This window comes from Scardinius erythrophthalmus, assembly GCF_964197995.2.
Source record: "Scardinius erythrophthalmus genome assembly, chromosome: 6".
NCBI classification, from domain to species: Eukaryota; Metazoa; Chordata; class Actinopteri; order Cypriniformes; family Leuciscidae; genus Scardinius; species Scardinius erythrophthalmus.
The window spans coordinates 38,335,144-38,355,589 of NC_138226.1; the positions used below are offsets into that span (position 1 = coordinate 38,335,144).

The following is a 20,446-nucleotide window of genomic DNA, read 5'->3' on the forward strand; positions in this document are numbered from 1 at the left end:
CTTTTCCACTTTTTCTACCCATATTTGTGTCCCAACCCAATTAAATTAATAATAATAACCTTATTTTAGGACAAGACCTTTGATTTGTCCAGCCCTAACATCCTGTTCAGTAGAAAATATGCCATCCCAGCAAATTAAAATGTTTTCGGATGGACGTGTATGGGGTCTTTAAAGGGTGTTGATGAGCGTGAAGCGTGGTTCAATCATGCTCGGCATCAAGTAGCTTATTGCTTTTTTAAAAGGTAGCAACAGAAATAGAATAACAGCCACCAGTGTTTATTAAAATTAGTCATATTTATTTATTTAATAATATTCTTGTACCAGTATTTGGTTGGTGTACTGAAAATAATCATCATGAATGTCTGAAACATCATACATTTGCTCAGTACAACAATGTTTAAGTTAAATATAAATGTTTTATATTAAGAAAATAGTTAGTTGATACTACGATTGCTGTCAGACCCTTTTAGCCTTGAATATGATCACAATATAGCACAACTTCACATAATTTATTGTGTAATTAATTTGACTTCAGACATGGCTCATCCAGTCTGACCTGAACTTTTTTTTTTTTACAAAAATGAATTATACAGGACACTTACCTGGCCACAGAAGAAAGGTGGTATTTTTGACAATTGTAACAGACCTTGGCACAGGACTAGTGTCAGTGAATGAGTACTACTAAAAAATATAGCAAAACTGCTCTTCAGAGAAACAACAAATCACTCACAGACTGCTTTGTCTCTTTATTTCTGTGCTCTTTTTTTCCACCTCTTTTCGTGATTGTAGTCTTGTTTACTGTGGCAGACTGTCAGATCAGACACGTTTTGCTCTAATACACATGACAAACAGTGCAGATGTCACATGGCATGAATGAATGAAGAATTTAATGACAGAGCTCACTGATTTTGGAGACGTTGGCATCCTGTGGTGTCATAATATTCACTCAGGACACAACAGCAGTTATTTTTTGACTGACTTTCTATTGACTTTCTACCCATATACATACAGTGGCCCCCAAAAGTACTTAGTCACTAAAGACACACTTTAAAAAATAGATGAATTTATCAAAGCAAGTGACATTTTTAGTCAAGTCAAGTCACCTTCATTTAAATAGCTCTTTTTACAATACAGATTGTTTCAAAGCAACTTCACAGTGATAATAGGAAATAAATGCAACAAAGACTGTTTTGGCTGTACATCAGTTCTAGAAGAAAGTCATTGTCCAGCTTAAATAAGTTTTTGATTAATTCATTTCGGTTGAAAAAATCATTAGTTATTGACTTGTGTGGGCCGCTTAAATGACACCGTTTTCAACTAAAAACAGAAACTTTTAATACGTTCTGGCCGTTCATTTACACGACAACAGCGTTTTGGTGGCCAGAGAATGCAAACTTTGAAGTAGGTTTCAAGTTTTTGAAAAACGTGAATCTGTGAAAATGGTGATGGTCAACGGTAAACATTTTGATAACATTTTGATACAGAGGAAAAAACTGTTTGTCGTGAAAAAAAAAAAACTTTTGTCTATAGTTGACACAGTCTCTGCTGACACTACAGGGCTGCGTTGTGGTCGTGTCTAGGCGCAGGTATTTCATCTGATCTTGATATGGCCCGGGTCCGGCTGACTACAGTAAACCTCAGGATAAACAGAGAGACTAATATTAGCATAGAGTACATCAGGTGTTATGGACCAGCTGGAGTTTGTTTATTAAGCATGCAGGGCAACCACACAGTAGAGCATTACAATAATCTAGCTCCATCTAGTTGAGGTCACATAAACTAACTGTTCTGAATTTGTCCATGAGAGCATATGACGTAATTTAGATATATATTTAAGATGGAAGAATGCGGTTTTACAAATGCTAGAAATGTGGCTTTCAAATGAAAGATTGGTATCAAAGAGCACACCCAGGTTCCTAACCGACGACGAAGACTTCAGAGAGAGCAGCCATCAAGTGTTAGACAGTATTCTAGGTTACTACGTGTGGGGTTTTTTGGTCCAATAATCAGAATCTCTGTTTTTTCAGAATTGAGAATTTCAGAAAATCAGAATGCATTCTGTTAATTTTGAGAATTGGTAAGTTTCATAGGGGCGCGAGCATATATAGAGCTGAGTATCATCAGCATAACAGTAAAAGCTAATGCCATGCTTCCTAATGATATCTCTCAAGGGTAGCATGTACAGGTTGAAAAGCAATGGTCCTAGTACTGAGCCTTGAGGTACTCCATATTGAACTTGTGGTCGATATGGCACCCTTTCGTTTACTGCTACAAACTGATTACGGGTCATCATTTGTTCATCTATATTATATCTGTTTTTTATTTGTTGAACATCAATAACATTTTTACCCTTAAATCTTTTTACCCTTAAAATTGAGAGTTTTTTGTATTTACAAATTCGGGGAACAGACACAATCTCTATATGATGATATCTAGGTAAAAGAGTCTCTGTGTTTGGATTTAACTGATTTCTGTGACGTGAGACAACTAACAGATGTGCCAGTCTGTCTGCTTCCTGACTTGGGCCCCAGTTATTCAAGGTTCATCTCTTAAGACCCCATGAGAGATGAATACCGTCTCTTTTTAACAGGTCAGGTCTACCCCAAAAACTTTTCCAATTGTCCATGAACCCTATAATATTCTGCGGACACCACTTTGACAGCCAGCCATTAATTGGTCCATGAACCCTATATTATTCTGCGGACACCACTTTGACAGCCAGCCATTAATTGGGGACAGGCTGCTAAGTATCTCATCACTCCGGTGTACAGGGAGGGGGCCAGAGCATAATACAGTGTCTGACATCATACTTGTGAGATCACACACCTCTTTAATGTTATATAATGTAATTTTAGTGATCTCTGAATGGCGAAGTCGGACATAATTAGTGCTGATGTGAATAATAATCTTTGAGAATTTACGATTAGCATTAGCCAGCACTTTTAAATTTGCTTTGATGTCAGGCGCTCTGGCTTCCAGCAAACATGTGACTATGGTGGCTGGTGTCTCTATTTTCACGTTGCGTGTAATAGAATCGCCAATAACTAGGGCACATTCAACAGGATTCTCAGTGGGTGTGTCACTGAGTGGGGAGAACCTGTTTGATGTTCAGTTGCCCTGCTCTACAGCCAGAACCGAACAATGTACAGGGTTCGCTAAGCTAGTTGCATCCAAAACAGTATCTAAAGCCCTTGCATTCTTACTATCCTTGATTAAAGTTTGGATGCGTGTTTCTAATTCTGATATCTTCTCCGTCAGCCTGACTATCTCCCTGCATTTATCACAAGTGAAACCCTCGGCGTTGACAGAGAAGGCTGTGCTATACATGTGCTAGGCAGTGCAAGTGACAATAACAGGAGAAGATGACATGACTCACCGTGTTTTTTGACTGATCCAACTCACCACAGTTTTGATTGATTTGTAAAAGGTGCGAGCGTGCAAGATAAAAAAGACGGCAAGTACGGATGGCAGGTTAACAGGTTAGCGAAATGCTAGCGCATTGTTGAGCAATCTAATAACAATCTAATAACATTCCACTATATTGCTAGAGAGACCCAGCTTGAGAGAGTGAATCAATGAGTTATGTTTTAATTTATATCCGAAAAGGACAGATGAGAGTACCGGCAGTTTATGCGAGCTGATGGTTCGCTTGAATCATTCCCGGTACTGTGAACAGCAAAGCAAAAGGAGGACTCTGGAGGAAGACACAGAGCAGGCAGAGGACAGAAAACCTGGGGAGATGACAGAGGGAGAGACCAGGGTGGCAATGACTAGGAGGAGCCAGGAGCACGAGGAGCCAAGTGGGGACCCAGACCATAGCCAGAACGATGGCCCACGGCAGAGTCAAGTGAGGAAGGAGCCATGGTGGGACCTGGCTGATGAATGCAGGGGGACGACTGACAGAGACAAGGCCGATGGATGTGGAGCCCAGGGCACAGACGAAGAGCCATCAAGACCGGGCGAAACCGATGGTCCTGGAGACTGAGGTGAAGCCGCAGTGATGAGCATCTGAGGTGGAGCCAAGGTGCCAGAGGACTAAGGACGATGGTCCCAGTTGGAGCCGAGAGAGGGAGGAGCCAAGGCAGAACCGACAGGTCGATGGGCCGAGGTGGAGTGAATGGATCGACGGCTGGAGACGAATACAGGGGATGCTCTTGACTGGGCGGAGCTGGAGACCAGAAGACCCGAGGCAAATCCACACAATAGAGTGTTGTCAGATGAGGAGCTGAGGGGCTGAAGGGAACCAGCGAAAGCATGGCAGAGGAGCTGGCTGAACTTGGAAGAGGAGGCAGTAGAGGAAGGCTGGGTCGGTACTCTGGAGACACAGGAGACTTTGAGCTGGGCGGAACCAGCGGGGGCACAGGAAACACTGAGCTGGGCTGGAAGAATCAGGGAAAAAATTAAAACGAAACCAAAACAGACTATACATGTTACAAAAGCCAGGTAAACAACACAGAGCAGCATTATGTCAGTGTTCGTTCCTCAAGTCTCCGGAAAAAACTGACAGACTTCAGCCTGGCCGAGGACAGGCTATGGCTCCAGAATGTGAACCCTTCTGGTGGAAAAGGGGTATGTGTGAACTTCAGAAAAACTGACCTCATACATCCACTAATGTAAATCACCAAAACCCCAGTTGATTAAAATGCACTGAGCAAAAATTATGAAAAAAAGTGAAGTTAGTGAAGAGAAAAGCAGTTGTTGACACTTTCTTTGTTATTTTATATCTATTGCAAAGTCATTCAGACATTTTTAAGTGTGATTTTGGTGTCGAAATTATTTGTGAGGCCACTGTATTTGTCATGGGTTCTGTCACCTCTGTTTAGTTTATTTCTTGGTTTTGTGACAGAGCTCTGACACTCCTGTTTTGTCATGTCTTTGTGTGGGCGTGCGGCTTCAAGCATTCTCGAGCTGTGTGCTCTCTTGTCTGTATGCCTTGTTACATGTGCGGGGCGTGGTGTTTGGATCCCGGCACGTCAGTCTAGATTGGTTTCGGTTCTGTGTGGGGATTCGGACATTCATGCTACGCGTGTTTGTATTCTGCCGTGAGCGTACAGGATGAGCTTTTGCTCATTTTCGTGCGCTCTGTCTTGTTGTGTGAGCATGCGGGTTCGAGTTCGCTCAGACCGTACGCTCTTCTGTCGTTTTTACATCGGCCGCGTGCTTTCATGACATGTTTTGTCTCTTACTGTGTAGCACACAGCTTGTGTTTTACACTAGCTGTGTGCTTTCATGTTGTCATGTTTTGTGTGAACACGTGGCTTATGAGTGTTCTCATTAGCTGAGTGTTCATGTCTCGTTTTGTGTGAGCACATGGCTTGTGATTTGTTTTACTGGCCATGTGCTTGTGTTCTAGTCATGTTTGGTGTGAGCACATGGCTTGTCATGTGTTTGCCATGTGCTCTCCTGTCAATTTGTCTTGCCCCGCCCTTCTTGTTACCTGATTATTGATTATTTGTCTTGCCCCGCCCTTCTTGTTACCTGATTATTGATTATTTGCCCCACCTGTCCTCCCTTGTTACCTGCTTTGTTTGCTCTCCCTATTTATTCTCCTTGTGTTTTCAGTCCTGTGCTGCTTCGTCGTCATATGTATACCTTGTGATTCCCTGCTGTGTGGTTCTGACAAGTCAAGTTAAGCCAAGTCTAGTTGTTCAAGTCAAGTTTGTCTTGTTTTCCCCCTCGGGGTAGTTTTTGTTGTCTGGTTTGTTTTATTTTATTATCATTAAAAATAATAAAATTAACTCTGCACCTGAGTCCTCGCTACTTTCATCACACCCATACCTGACACTATTATTAAATAATACATGAAGATTATTATAATACATGAGTACAAATGAATTATTTTTGGAGAAAAATAATTCACCAAAAAAATAATATTATCTTTTGAATTATAAACAATCAAAGATTAGAGAATACATTTATTAAGTGTTTTTTTTTAATGGTCCTTATTGTCTAAACCTAAATTTTTAAGGCCCTTTGAACCAAATATTGAACTGCCCTTTTGAATATTGTGTGATGTTTAGGGCAGCCCTGCACACTCAGAGATAGATTTGACCTTATCTCATGGCGTCAGGCAATATCTGCATTTCAAAGCCTCTCATGGTTATGGAAAGTTAGAGGAATACTCTACAATGTCTTTCTTATTTTTGATTCACATCCTTGATATAGTTCTTTCATTAAACACAGTTTATCAAACCAATAATGATACAATCATTAATTTGAATTCTCCTCAAGGAGGCAGATAACATTAGCACATGAAAAGTGATTTTTTGCTTTTGATCCCCCCCTCTCACAGAAACAGAGACAAAAAGACATGAAGAGAGCAAGATAAGACTGTTATGAATGCCTTGCATTTCAAATTGTTTTCCACTTTGTTCTTTAAACATTTTTTTTTAATTTTTACTTTTTCTCTAAATCTTTTTTTTTTTCTTCAACACAACATTCGCGGACCTGCCGTGATGTTGGTGTAAATGAGATTCTAGATGAGAAATTCTGGACAAATCTCTCTCTCAGATGAGAAGGGCCGCACAGCGCACACAAGCCAATTTGTGGCGCTGTTTAATGAAATTTGCATATCATTTGGTTCATCTGAAGTTGTTGACCCCTCAGGGCCCAGAAGAAAATCTGATCTTTAGTGAAGATGTAGACAGATCTTATTCTCTCAAACTCTCTCTATATCTTTCTGGCTCTCTCTTTCAACTGCTTTCGGGTCAAAAACAGCCTTATTAGCATGCTTGCCTTATTGGAATTGGCAAGGTTACATTTCCAATATTTTCAGAGAATGAAATTTAATTAATAAATATTTCCCACATATTCAAACAGCAAGAATTCACATATATTATAGCCACACTTGCATGTTGCAGGTAGATTTCATATCAAAATGATTCTGGTGGTTTGATATTTAAGTTCAGTAATGGCATGGCACAATCTTTTTTGTCCGTTTATGGCACGTTATGTTTGTTGAGTCTGTTCTGGATCGGGTTCTCATCAGTTCATTGATGCATATAGTGAGGAGATCTGTGTGTTTGTAGCCAATTGTAACAGTAGTTTATATTGATTTGATGAGGTTTTTCCTTCAGAACTGCTGTCAGGCATTTTGATTTGGAGACTCTCATGCCAAACACTATATGAAGGCTTTTTTCTTTGAAATCGATGAAGCAGAGGAAAATTTTGCCTATATTTCGGTTGATTTGTTAATCAATTACAATCCTCTGAGGGGATGCATCATCTGATGTGTGACGTTTTGGTAAGAAGCCAATTTGGCATTTGTTCAGTAAATTTCTGTCACTATAAAAAAGTGGATGAATTTGTTCTTGTATTTTACGCAGGTTTACACATATCCCATATTAATAATTAGTCATATAATGGTAATGAAACATTGCTCTCAGATGCTGGGAAATATGCTTGTCCTGAAGAGATTAATTTGAGAACATCTGATCTAAATTCGCAATTTATTTCATGGTCCTTGCATATTCAAAGTGGTGCATACTTTGTTGTTTTCGTTATAGAAGAGTGTGTAGAAATTGGTTTTCAGTTATCTAAATTTGCATGATCTTTGTTAAGTGTTGTCCAGTTTCCTCTGTTCATTTTTACAATTAGTGTCCTCGTTTGTATCTAGCTGACATCCGTTTTCCTTCCTCAGAGCATTCTGACAGAGGTGAGAAAAACTCTGTGTTTGGTTGCACTTTATTTTACAGTACGTGCACTTTCAATGTAATTACAGTGTACTTACCAAGAAACTACTGAGTAATATAAGGTAACCTCATGGGTTAAGGTTAGGTTTAGGGGTAGGTTCAGGACTAGTACCTAGTTATTACCCAGTTATTGTAATTATAATAAGTAAGTATATAGTGTCCATCCAAAACGGGGCTGTACAATAAAGTGCTACCTCTTATTAGGTTCTCATCTCTTTCCTTTTACATGCATCATAAAGCAGTTTCCCACTGAACTATTAAGTCTTTACTGTGATTTTGAGTTTAGATGGGTAAACTCTGTCACTGTCACTGGGACGGTACCCTTCAAAAATGTTCTAATATTTACCATTTAGATAATAATACTGTATATACGCTTTTGGTACCAATATGTACTTTTAAGGTCACTCTTTACCATTTAGATCAGGGGTCCCCAACCCCCAGGCCGCGGACCGGTACCGGGCCGCACAGAAAGAATAAATAACTTACCGTATTTTCTGGACTATAAGTCGCATCAGTCAAAAAATGTGCCATGAAGAAGAAAAAACATAAATAGCCTAAGTCACACTGGACTATAAGTCGCATTTATTTAGAAATTTATTTCACAAAAAAAAAAAAACAATGTAAAACTTTCACAGAGACCTCAAGCAGAAAGAACAAAGTACCTGTCTTTAAATTTAATTTCGTTTTGTATTAATTGTATCTTAATTTTAATCAATGTTTCATCAACCAATTGTCTGGATTTAATAAATAAGAAGTCCTAAATATATTAGAAAATAGATAATCACGACACGGAGGCGCCGGCGTGTGAACTGGAGTTCGTCTCATAAATGAACCGAAACTCAGTGATAAGGTAGCCTACTTGCCTCACAGACCTGAGACATATATAAAGCTTGAAATGTGTACTTTTAAACAGAACAATTCAAAACGAAAGAAAACTGACTGTTCTCTGCTTATGTAATCCATATAAAATGTGCATTTCTCTCTGGCGCCTTCACTACTGCGAAGATCGCGAGTCAGCATCGCCAACTTCATCTTTCCAGCCGACACTGACATAAAACAACTGGTTTATTAGTGAAAAATTAAAATGTCTCCTGCTATATTTTACATATTCATAATCATTAATTTTGCCGGTTCGTTGTGACAGCTTTTAGGTGCTTTATTGGCAGCGCCACCGTTACATGTTACATGAACGCATCAGCACTGAAAACATGGAGATTTTTTTCTTTTCTTTTGGGGGGCATTTTGTTTGTGTTCAGGCTTTCTCAGTTGTCTTTATGGCGCAATGTTACGAGGACGCTGCTAATAAAGTTGCGAGTAGGCCTACACATTGGATTAACGTTTATTATTATATTTAAAAAATACCCCAGTTTTTAAAGCCTGACTACGTCAGACTTCGTACTTCCGCTCAATTTCATTTCGCTTCTGTACTCAGTCTGAGACAGTGTAATAGCTTTCCGTTTTCCTCTGGCGTGAAAACAGCCGGCCAATCAACGAACAGAGGGCGGGCTGAGAGCCGTGACGTAGACACTGATTGTACCGTGGATGCGTAGATTTACTTCACATAATCTGCAAAAGTCGTTCACAGACATGTTCACTCCGGTATTGCGCTCAATGGTTTTGTTTTCGCATCATACATGTGTTTACAGTGGAAGTTAGATGCAGCTGAGCATGTGCATAACACACGTCATAACCAAACGTTATGTGATTGGCTTACGGGTAACCAATGATTTTAAACTTAAGACAAGCGTCCCCCGCGAGAAAGAAAACGCTTTTCAATTATGCCATGCCAGACTCTGTCTTCGAAGCAAAGCGAAGTAGCAGAGTTTGGTATTACCAGGCAGTTTTTATGCCGGTCGTACCATTTTATTTTGTTGTATTTATCCTCCACACCTTAAAGGCCGGTCTGTGAAAATATTGTCTGATATTAAACTGGTCCATGGCGCAAAAAAGGTTGGGGACCGCTGATTTAGATAATAATACTGTATATACGCTTTTGGTACCAATATGTACTTTTAAGGTCAGTCTTTAGCTTTTGAAAGGGTACCGTCCCAGTGACAGCTTTTGTGCTTTTTTTCTGACAGTGTATAGGCTCAAGAGGCTTTCAGAAATTTTGATCTTTAAATGTATGCCAAGTTTGTAACATATTTGGAAAACATTTTAAAGACAAATATTACTGTGAGTGATTTTCAAGCAGGCACATTATGCACACTTCTGTGAAGGCGTTGTGGACACGAGTGCTTTCCCATGTATTACAGTGAATAAAGAACCTCCTTGTTCATAAATGGCCTCCATGTCTCACAATCTAGTCAGATTTTGGTTTTAGAATTCATTTTAATGTTTGACCGAAAGTGTCGATTTAATACTCAACTTCCATGCAGCTTCCTTCTAAAACACTGAATTAAAATGAACCGATTACCAAAATTACTCGAGGCCTAATTTCGAATGACAGTAATGCTTAAGCTAGCAGACAGAGACAATATACATACATAATCATCACAAAGTTCTGTGAATGTGTGTTTGTCAGTGTTTGTGTGTCAGTGTGTGCATACTGACTAGCTCTAGTTCTAATCATAGCCGGCCGTGTCCAGTTTTCTTGCGCTCGGATGAGGCGGTAATGAGAATATTCTGCGAGCATTATTCCCCGTCGGAGAATATTTAGTTCCTCTGAAAAGCGCCGGCTGAAATAGGTCACTCTAACACCCGCGAGTGCCTCTTTAAAGAACATCAAATCCATTAAGAGAGATCTTGTTCCCTAGATTATTTTGGCCCTGTTTTGCCATGGAAATCAATTTTGAACAAGCTCTCTAGTTTTTGTGCTTGCGAGAAGCTTCTGAAGTTTGCCTTCACGGCGGGGACTGTTCTTCATACCGACATTCTTGAACTGAGACAATATCAAACCGAAGAAACCGCGTATGGCACAAAGTATGTGGAACTCTGATTGTCCAGCACAAGTCTTTTTTTGACAAGCAAAGCTGATCTTGTGTCAGAAGCTCAATGTTGGCCCTGCACCTGTGCTCTTTAATATCTCAATAACTCTCCATAAAACCAGGACTGCCTATTCTTTGCGCTCATTAAAGCGCCCTCCGCATCTGGCGCGCCTGACGATCTCTTTTAATGTGGTCCGCACTCCGCCGAAGAGTTTCCCCCCTCGGTTTTAACTGTTTGTTCTAGACCGTGTGTTTTCTTTCCCAAGTATGCAGAGCAATGTGGCACCTTTCAGATATTCTGCAGCCGTAATCTTTAGATAGAGGAGTATTTATTGTCAGACAGCACACTCTCTCATACTAATAGACAGGGTGGACTTCAAAGGGGGAGCACAAATAGACTAGCATTGTCCTGTCTCTATATCCTCTAGAGTTCAAAGGAAGAGTTTTGAATAGCAGTGTTTCCAAAGCCTCTCTTTCAAACCTGCTGGGATGTAAAGCAGGTAACCTGCCATTGATACACAAGAACACACACTCCCGCACTCCCATATATGTTCATTTGCTAGTAAACGCTTCCCGCGAGCTGCACCTCCTAATCACGGCCTGGGATAATAAAGCCGGGAATGAAAGTAAACACTTTATTTTGCCGTCTTTGCTTGCCGCCTCTCCGAATAAACAGGTACTTTAGGATATTTTCAGATTAGCACCGCGACACTTTTACACTGACTGATGTGTGACAGACAGACAGGCGTAAGAGCCAAACAGATGTCAGGTACAGGGGTGGGCGCCCTCCCTAAAGACTGATTTAATGAAGAACCGCGGAAAGAGAGAGGGTTACGAGGAGAAAGACAGAAGGAGAGAGCGAGCTGTAGCGTAAGATGTAGAAAGAGAAGGGCTGAGAGGGGGAGAAGGAGATAAAAGAGTGAGTGGAGTACGCACATCAAAGACTTGCTAATGATGGTGGATGCCATTAGGGCTTGTAGTGGCCTTTGTTTCGGCTTCCTAACACCTGCAATTTGTTGAGGGCTTTCTATGCCCCGCTGAATTACCCACATTTGCATGAGCACTGAGTGAATACCGAAGGGATAAAAGTGGGAGATTTTACCCCGCTGCATTTGGACTTGAATGTGCCCAAATCTTGCCAATGTTCGTCATCTGTCTCCCTGTAGTAACTGAGCCATTAGCTCAACTGTGTCTGAAAAATTTAAGGTTTACCAAACCAGTCTATACTTTGACAATCGATTTCCGGTTCCTCAACTACAGGCTCTTTTATGCCCTGGGACGACTTGATTTTTTTAAAAATCAGATTTCCAACTTTTTTCTAAAACTGTTCTTTTCACTGTGGCTTCATTGAAAATGTTCTAATTCTTATTTCTGTACCCCGATTTTTGCTCCTAAAATATGATTTTATAGTTAAAACTATGATAATCTAAACAGGCAAACATTAAAGATAAACCATTTAAATATGTGTTACGCTACTGTTCAAAAGTTTGGGGTCAGTAATAATAAATAAATAAATAAACGTTTTTTGTGTCTTTTATGCTCTCCAAAGCTGCATTTATTTGATCAAAAATACAGTAATATTGTGAAATATTATTGAAATATAAAATATTAATTAGAAAATTAGAAAATAATTTTCTATGTGAATATATTTTAAAATGTCATTTATTCCTGTGATCAAAGCTATATTTTCAGCATCATTACTCCAGTCTTCAGTGTCACATGATCCTTCAGAAATCATTCTAATATGATGATTTGATGCTCAAGAAACATTTTTGATTATTATAAAGGTTGAAAAGGTGTGCTGCTTCATATTTTTGTGAAAACAGTGGTACATTTGTTAATGAATATTTATTTGAAATATAATTTTTTGTAACATTATAAATGTCTCATTTGATCAATTAAAGGTGTAGTGTGTGAAAATTACTTATACCAGATTGTACACTAATTGGCAGTCAGACCAACAAACAGACCAGCAGAGTTACTTGTTTAACAAGGAGACTCAATGTAAAAAAGAAAAAATACTATGAAAATATATTTGTATTCTTTAATAAACAAGCTGTAATTTTGTGCAATTATGTAGAAAATGGTTCAAATATAATTTATTTGTGTGTATGTAGGATAAATAAAGTGCTAGCTGTAAAATAAGCATAGTTGTCCATTTTATATATATATATATAAAAAAAAGAGTTTTCTACCAGAGAATGCTATTAAACACAATTTGTAATTTGACGTGCCAAGACAGATTTCTCCTGTGATATATGCAAATCTACTTTTAGACACTGATAGTACAAACATTAAGTATAGAGACAAGTGAAAAGTGTTGGAGAAATGTGAAAATGCTGAATTCTGTAATCATGGGGTATGAGCTGAACACTGTCCCGCGCACGGCCATATGGAAGCGCGTGCAGCCCATATCTCCTGAAAATGAGCTAAAGTTTCTTTTCCTGCGGGGCTTGGATTGAGGTCTGGGGAAAATCAGAGCATGAAATTGCGATTAGCCCCTGTTGTTTCTGCAGACCAGGAATAGGCTACAGCACTTGGCATGGCCGAAGGTGTAACCTGTTTTGTTTGGCCTTGCTGAAGCCCTCCCAGATGGTGCTCGCAGCTGCCACTGAGCAAACGCAAGCAGGGCGAGCGCTGAGAGAGCTGGCCAGGACCTGTGTACATTCAGCAAGAAAAACAACAAATCAGCGATGGAAAGAGACTCCGCGTAAACTGATTCTTGTGCCTTATCTCTTGTAGCTACCCATGTACCTGTGGAAAGCAATTGAACTATTTCCGCTTGAATCCTTAGATTCTCTATGCTAATGTTTTCCTGTTTATCAGAATATAAATTCTGGCATCATATACTAAATAAATAAAAAGATCTTTAAGGACAGAGTACCGGTCAAAAGTTTGATTTCTGAAGGATCATGTGACACTGAAGACTGGAGTAATGGATTTCGAATACAGGAATAAATTACATTTTTAAATATAGTACAACTGAAACCAATTCATTTAAATTGTAATAATATTTCATTGTATGACTGTTTTTACTGTATTTTTAATCAAGTAAATTCAGCCTTGGTGAGATTAAGAGACTTCTTTCAAAAACATTAATAAACCTTAATGTTTCCAAACTTTTGAGCGGCACTGCGAAAAAGTGGTTGGATCGGTATTATTTTAGTATCATAGATATTATTATATTACTTAGAGATAATATTGTCGTGAATTGGTTTTCATTTTAATTTTACTTAAAGGTTAAGTAATTTTGTTTAGTCTTAGTTACGTAAGTGCATCATCAAGTTAAACTAAATGCAATTAAGAAATGTTTCCTTGGCAACTAAATGAAATAAAACTTTATTTCAGTTTTTTTTTTTTTTTTTTTTTTTGAGTAACAACATTTTATTTTTATGTTGTTAGGTTTCATTTTAGCTAATTTATACTAACCTATACTTAACTGTAATAACCCACCCTGGGTTGGATAACTAATAGGATATAATATAATCACTTCAATATAACCACTAAAATGCTAACCTAAGGCTGTGTGTCCACCAAAACATTTTTTTAATTCTTTCAATAGGAACGCTGCGTATTTATAAAAAGGAAAATTGGCAGCAATGCAACGAGACTTTGAGTAAAAACTTAAAAACTCAGAGCTCATCACTGTCACTTTTTACCTGACCTAGCCGTCCAATCACAGTGGAGGAGGGACAAATACCAAAGTGACCAACCACCACATCCTGCTTGTACAACATCAACAGATGACAACAACAATGGAACAAAGTCACTTAAAACAAAGGGCCAGAGGAAAGCACTTTACATTCTGTCGACATTTTATCTTCAGAAATAAGCTATCTGTGAATTCAGATACAATTCTGCAGATTTTCCTTATTTTCCTTTCCTTATAACCAAAAGTCTGAACTGAAAAAACGCTGAAATGTGCGGCTGAAACGCCTCCAGCTAGCCGTTTTCAGCTGGCTAAAATTGCTTTGGTGGACACACGGCCTAAATGCACAAAAATGCTAAACTAAACACTATCTCTTTAGTATCTCAGTCGTGACTCAAACAGATGAAATGAAAATCAAATGAGGTATACTGCTTAAAGGGTTAGTTCACCCAAAAATGAAAATTCTGTCAGTAATTACAGTAATTACCCCGTAAGACTTTCGTTCATCTTCGGAACACAAATTAAGATATTTTTGATTAAATCTGAGAGCTGTCTCACTCCTTCATAGGCTGCTAGGTAATTTCATTCTGTCGGCCCAGAAAAGTTAGTAAAGACATTGTTAAAATAGTCCAAGTGACTACAGTGGCTCAACCTTAAGTTTATCAAGCGACAAGAATACTTTTTGTGCGCAAAAACAAACAAAAATAACGACTTTATTCAACTACTGATTTTCTTCTGTGTGGGCCTCTGATGTGAGTTCACGAGAGCGCCGCGACGCACGCAATGAGAAGTTCTTGCGCGTGCGTCACGGCGCTCTCGTGAATTCCCTTAGAGGCCCACACTGAAGAAAATGAATAGTTGAATAAAGTCGTTATTTTTGTTTTGTTTTTTGCACACAAAAAGTATTCTCGTCACTTGATAAACTTAAGGTTGAGCCACTGTAGTCACTTGGAGTATTTTAAAGGGTTAGTTCACCCAAAAATGAAAATTCTGTCATTAATTACTCTCCCTCATGTTGTTCCAACCCTGTAAGACTTTCGTTCATCTTCGGAACACAAATTAAGATATTTTTGATGAAATCTGAGAGCTGGATCACTCCTCCTGCAGGCTTATGGACACCTTAACTTGCTGGCCCAGAAAATGTATTAAAGAGATCGTTAATATAGTCCAAGTGACTCCAGTGGCTCAATCTTAAGTTTATAAAGTGACGAGAATACTTTTTGTGCGCAAAAACAAACAAAAATAACGACTTTATTCCACTTTTCATTTCCTTCTCTCTGGACCTCGAGTTTTTTTTACGTAGTGTAATAGCGTAGCGCATCTGTGTTGCACGTCACCACGTATCACACATGACCAGAGTCGCCCAATAGTGAGCCTACGTGGTGACATGCAACACAGACGCGCTACGCTTAAACACTACGCATGAGAAGGAAATGAAAAGTGGAATAAAGTCGATATTTTTGTTTGTTTTTGCGCACAAAAAGTATTCTCGTCGCTTTATAAACTTAAGATTGAGCCACTGGAGTCACTTGGACTATATTAACAATGTCTTTAATAACTTTTCTGGGCCAGCAAGATAAGGTGTCCATAAGCCTGTGGAGGAGTGAGACAGCACTCAGATTTAATCAAAAATATCTTAATTTGTGTTCCGAAGATGAACGAAAGTCTTACGGGGTTGGAACAACATGAGGGTGAGTAATTAATGACAGAATTTTCATTTTTGGGTGAACTAACCCTTTAAGTCTCTTGATTCACTTGATTCACCAATTAAAATATTTGTAAAATATCAAATTCGTCCAAGACCAGATGATCTGAGCTGCCTTCTACATTTACTTTATAGCTCTATTATTGTATGTATTATTGACTATTGACACATTTGAGTCTATATGCATTTTCATATATGCATTTCAGGAGAAACATTTGAGATAAAGATGATTCTTAAGCACAGCTAAGAACTCAATTAAAGGTAGGTTAGGCAATTTTTTTCATGAACACTTTTTGTTATTCTGGTTGAAAGTCTCTTCACATCCTGATAGCAATCAATAATAGAAGTGGTCTAAACATTAAAACATGTACATATATCTTCTGTTGAAGTCACATGACCAGAAAATGTTCATCCAATATGATACGATGTCCTCCCTGCCTCAGCGTATGTATTTCCACACCTCCACACACCTGCTCTCGCGGACATCACACGTCATCAGAGTTAGACAGACGTCAGTCACCGAGAGCCACAAACGAAACCGCAGCCGTCTTTTACAGTTCCTCCTGAACCAAAACAACCAGTAACCGTAACCGTAATTACGAGACGGCAACTCTTGATGTTCTACCTGGAGCTGTTCTGTTGCTGTCTGTGTAAACACTATCAACGGCGAAATGAATCTGCAGCAGTCAGGTGGTACAACTAGAGCTCTCTAAGTTGTTTACGGTTATTATTATTGTAATGTTATGTGCTTTGAGACATGAGGTAGTTTAAAGTCCAACTGAAATCAAAATTGACCCTATTTACTTTGTTAGCGCATATTACTAGCCTTGTGGTGAAAAATTAATCCGTGCAAGTTAATACACAGAAAAAAAATTGTTTGCCGTCGTAATCTTTAATCAAAGTCTGAAAAGTTACTTCCGGTCTGGAATGGCTAATGATGTAGGTTTGACGGCTTGGGTTGGGAAACGCTTAACCACTCGCCTCAAACCGTTAGTCTGTTATGAGCAGAGATGGAGAGGAGGAGCGCTAGAGTAAAACCCTGCCCTCTGTTCAATATTCCTTTTCACTGGGAAATACGTCATAACACTGGAGAAAAGTCGTTTGCAACTTCGGGTTCACGTGGACTTTAACGCCGCCTCTCGTGACGCTTTACAGACTCTGCTGTGAACGTTCATGTGTTTTAAAGGTGTGGCTTTGGAGACGCTCTGAAGGGAGGGTGGGATCTCATGCTATCAAAGCTATCTCTGAGATTACCTACCCTACCTTTAAGTCTCTTGATCTGTGAGCAATACTTTGTCCTCTGGGATTTGTGGATTTTGCAGCTCTATTTTCCATCATTCAATGGTTTAAACATGATAATTTATTCCACTTGGCCTACCAATATTAATTTGCCTTCAAAATTGTTTGTTGGTATGAGTGTATAGTGAAATCTCAATGTTAATCATCTCGCTCTCTGCACTCAAAAAACTGAAGTGTTTGATTAATTCGGCTAACAAAAAGAGCCACAAGGACAAACATCTGCACAGAACTTCAAACCCTGTCAGACTGAATCTAAAATTGGTAAATATCCATGAACTATATGTTCAGCCCCTCCGCATAATCCGAAACCTCTGATCCCGCTCGAGGAAGCCAGACGTGACCCCAACAATTACCGCGGGAACCGAGCGGGTCAGAGTTGCGATGCCACACACATCGGCGAACGGCTGGTTAAGGGACGACCTCTCCCTCATCTCCTGACCCGAGGCCCGTCAGCGCACCGCTCCTTTTAAACGCGCGGCCCGAGCACAGGCAACAGTATCAGGTTTCAGGGGAAAATGTTGGAAATTAGCAAGAGCAGAGTCAGGCTACACCGCGTCGAGGGCAGAACACAATGGCAGCTTTCTGTCAGGGTGAAACTTCAAAGGCCCGCTGAGTGACTACTCTGAGTTGGACTTTGTTGTAGATCACTGAGGAAATTCACAGATGTTTTCTCATACGAGACACCATTACAGAGGCTCTCGTACCCGGTAGCCCCGAGCATTTCTCTGCCTTTCCATCTCTCCTGCTCTTGTGTGTGAGACAGATGTGGAGACCCTTTTTTCTTTTTTAGACTTTTTTTTCCTTATTTTCTTCTGCTGTCTGTCCAAAGAACATGAAAAGCTAGACACGGCTCTGACCTGTCCGAAGAAGACCTATATGAAGAAACTCAATGTTGACAGTTTTATCAAAAACCTGCAGACAGCGCCGTGATCTTGACCGAAGACATCACTTAAAGTTGCGTGTTCTCCAGAGAACTCCTGATATTTTACAATATTTACATGATTTGATTAAGATCTCCCATTAACCCTTTAAAGCCTACTGTTTCTTTGGTCACTAAGTTATTAACATGATAAAAACTTGGCTGAAAAAAACCTGTTGCACACAATCTTCTACATGCCTTCTGTCATCTGATTGTTAGTATATACTTTTATACTCCCCCTTCATATTTGTATCAAGTAATCAAAGAATAACTAACACCTTACGTTAAGGTTTCATTTGTTAACTAAAATGAACAGTGAGCAACATCATAAGAGATATGAGCCATCAAATGTAATGCTCAACAACAAACACATGTGCATATTTTTTTTAATGTCTTTTATATGTATTTTGTATAAAGGTTCGATAAACTATTCCATTTTATAAAATTAGATTTATCGCACTATTATTTAATTTCAAGCTTTACAGGATTAAATGCGTGCATTTATGTTTTATGTAACTGCTAAAACTAATCTCCCTCTTTCTTTCTTTCTTTCTTTCTTTCTTCTTTTACAGATTGCCTTTTCCAGTGTTTTGCTACAAAATGTGCTGTACATATCAAATAATGAGGAACAATTATTTATGTATGCATTATTTTCTCAGTATTTGGATTTGCGTATTTATTATGAAAGGCAAACGTGCTATTTATCAGTTTTCTTAGAATAAAAATGAAAACCACATTTTATGGTTAATTATATAAGGACTCTCAAAGGCAGCCTGTTGAACTGTTAATATTTACAATAATTTGTTGCCAAACAACATGATTAGATGAGTGATGGCTGACTCACTGTGCTGCTTTTATTTCTTTCTTTTTTAAGACAGTTTGGTCTGAGCTGTTTATGAGCGACTGACCATAAAGCAAAGTGTGTGCATCCTTGTTCTCCGCATTGCTCATTGCCTTTTCTGGTAATAGATTCATTCCAACCATACAGTACAGTTCACACGTCTGTGAATGGCATGTGAGTTTGGGTCGGTGTTCTCAATCCAATCTCACCAGCTGTTTCATATCCTAATTTGTCTGAGAAATAAAGTCAACAAAATCAAGTTTGCACTTTTGTCATTTATCGTATGCTGCTACTTTTAAAACTCTTTGCATGCACCGCATAATAACCTGAATTGCGGTTGCCAAAATGTGTGGCCTCAGGAATATGCTCTTATGTAAAGAGAGATATTTAGTTAAAACAGTGACTGTTAAGAAGAATAAACAGAATTGTGTCCCCTTGCGATTCTCTAAGGACTTCAGGAAAACTGAGCCCTCCTCCCTGTGGGATTCCCCCTCCTTCCCCCGTTACTATGTGAGAAACCTTAATCCCATCAAAAGAGCTGATCTGCTTCAACATCAAGCACTCCAAACTGCTGGAAAGGGACAGTTTAAAAAGTCATAGATTAGAGGCATCTCTCTGTGGGAGTTTGCTTGTCTTGTTTTTATTTAGTCTCATGCTCACATTGAAGCTGCGCTCACTGATGTGACAGTTTACTCGCCCGCAAAACTTAGAAACTACTGAACTTTGGAGCAATTTTCACGCGAGCACTCGTTTACGATGCTCGATTCCTGTAATATTTGTGGAGGCGTCACGTGTGTCGGAGACTGGGTTGCACTGAAAGCTTGACTGGTTCGGGGCGGAGAAGAGGGAGGAGAACTGGAAAACGTTCAGACTTTCTCAAAGACTGGATCTCCTCCTCTCGCCAGCCTGCAAATCACACAACTAAGACATCATCATCATCATCATCATCATCGTGTCATCTCCACACCTTGATGGGTCGACGTTGACTTGCACAGGGTGGTGTGGGACTGTTCTTTACTAAATAATTTGTCTTTTCAACTACGAGAACAATAAGCGCTTGTTCCTTTTGTTCTTCAGTCACAATCAATTAGTGCATGTGATCTGAGAGCCGTTCTGTTGACAACCCAGTCTTATTTTGTATTATCTGTTAAAAAACCTCTGTGGGAAAATGTGTTGTGTTTAAGACATATTTGGTGACACTTTACAATAAGGTTTCATTTGTTAACATTAGTGGATGTATTAACTAACATGAAGTAACCATGAGCAACACATTCGTTACTGTATTTGTTCATCTTTGTTAACAATTAAAAATCCAGCGTTTCATTGTTTGTTCGTGTAACTTTACAGTGCATTAACTAATGTTAACAAATACAACTTTTGATATTAATAATGTATCAGTAAATCTTGAAATTAAC

The 20,446-nt window shown here is 39.1% G+C and overlaps 1 protein-coding gene across 1 annotated transcript in view; it reads left to right on the plus strand.

Annotated features, from left to right (window-relative positions):
• myo3b (myosin IIIB) overlaps positions 1 to 19,279 on the plus strand; it is a 154,554-nt gene extending 135,275 nt beyond the window's left edge. Inside the window, exon 33 of the mRNA XM_081369161.1 lies at positions 18,763 to 19,279. The gene's annotated coding sequence lies outside the window, so the exon portion shown is untranslated. The remainder of the gene's footprint in view (positions 1 to 18,762) is intronic.
• Positions 19,280 to 20,446: the final 1,167 nt, after the last annotated feature.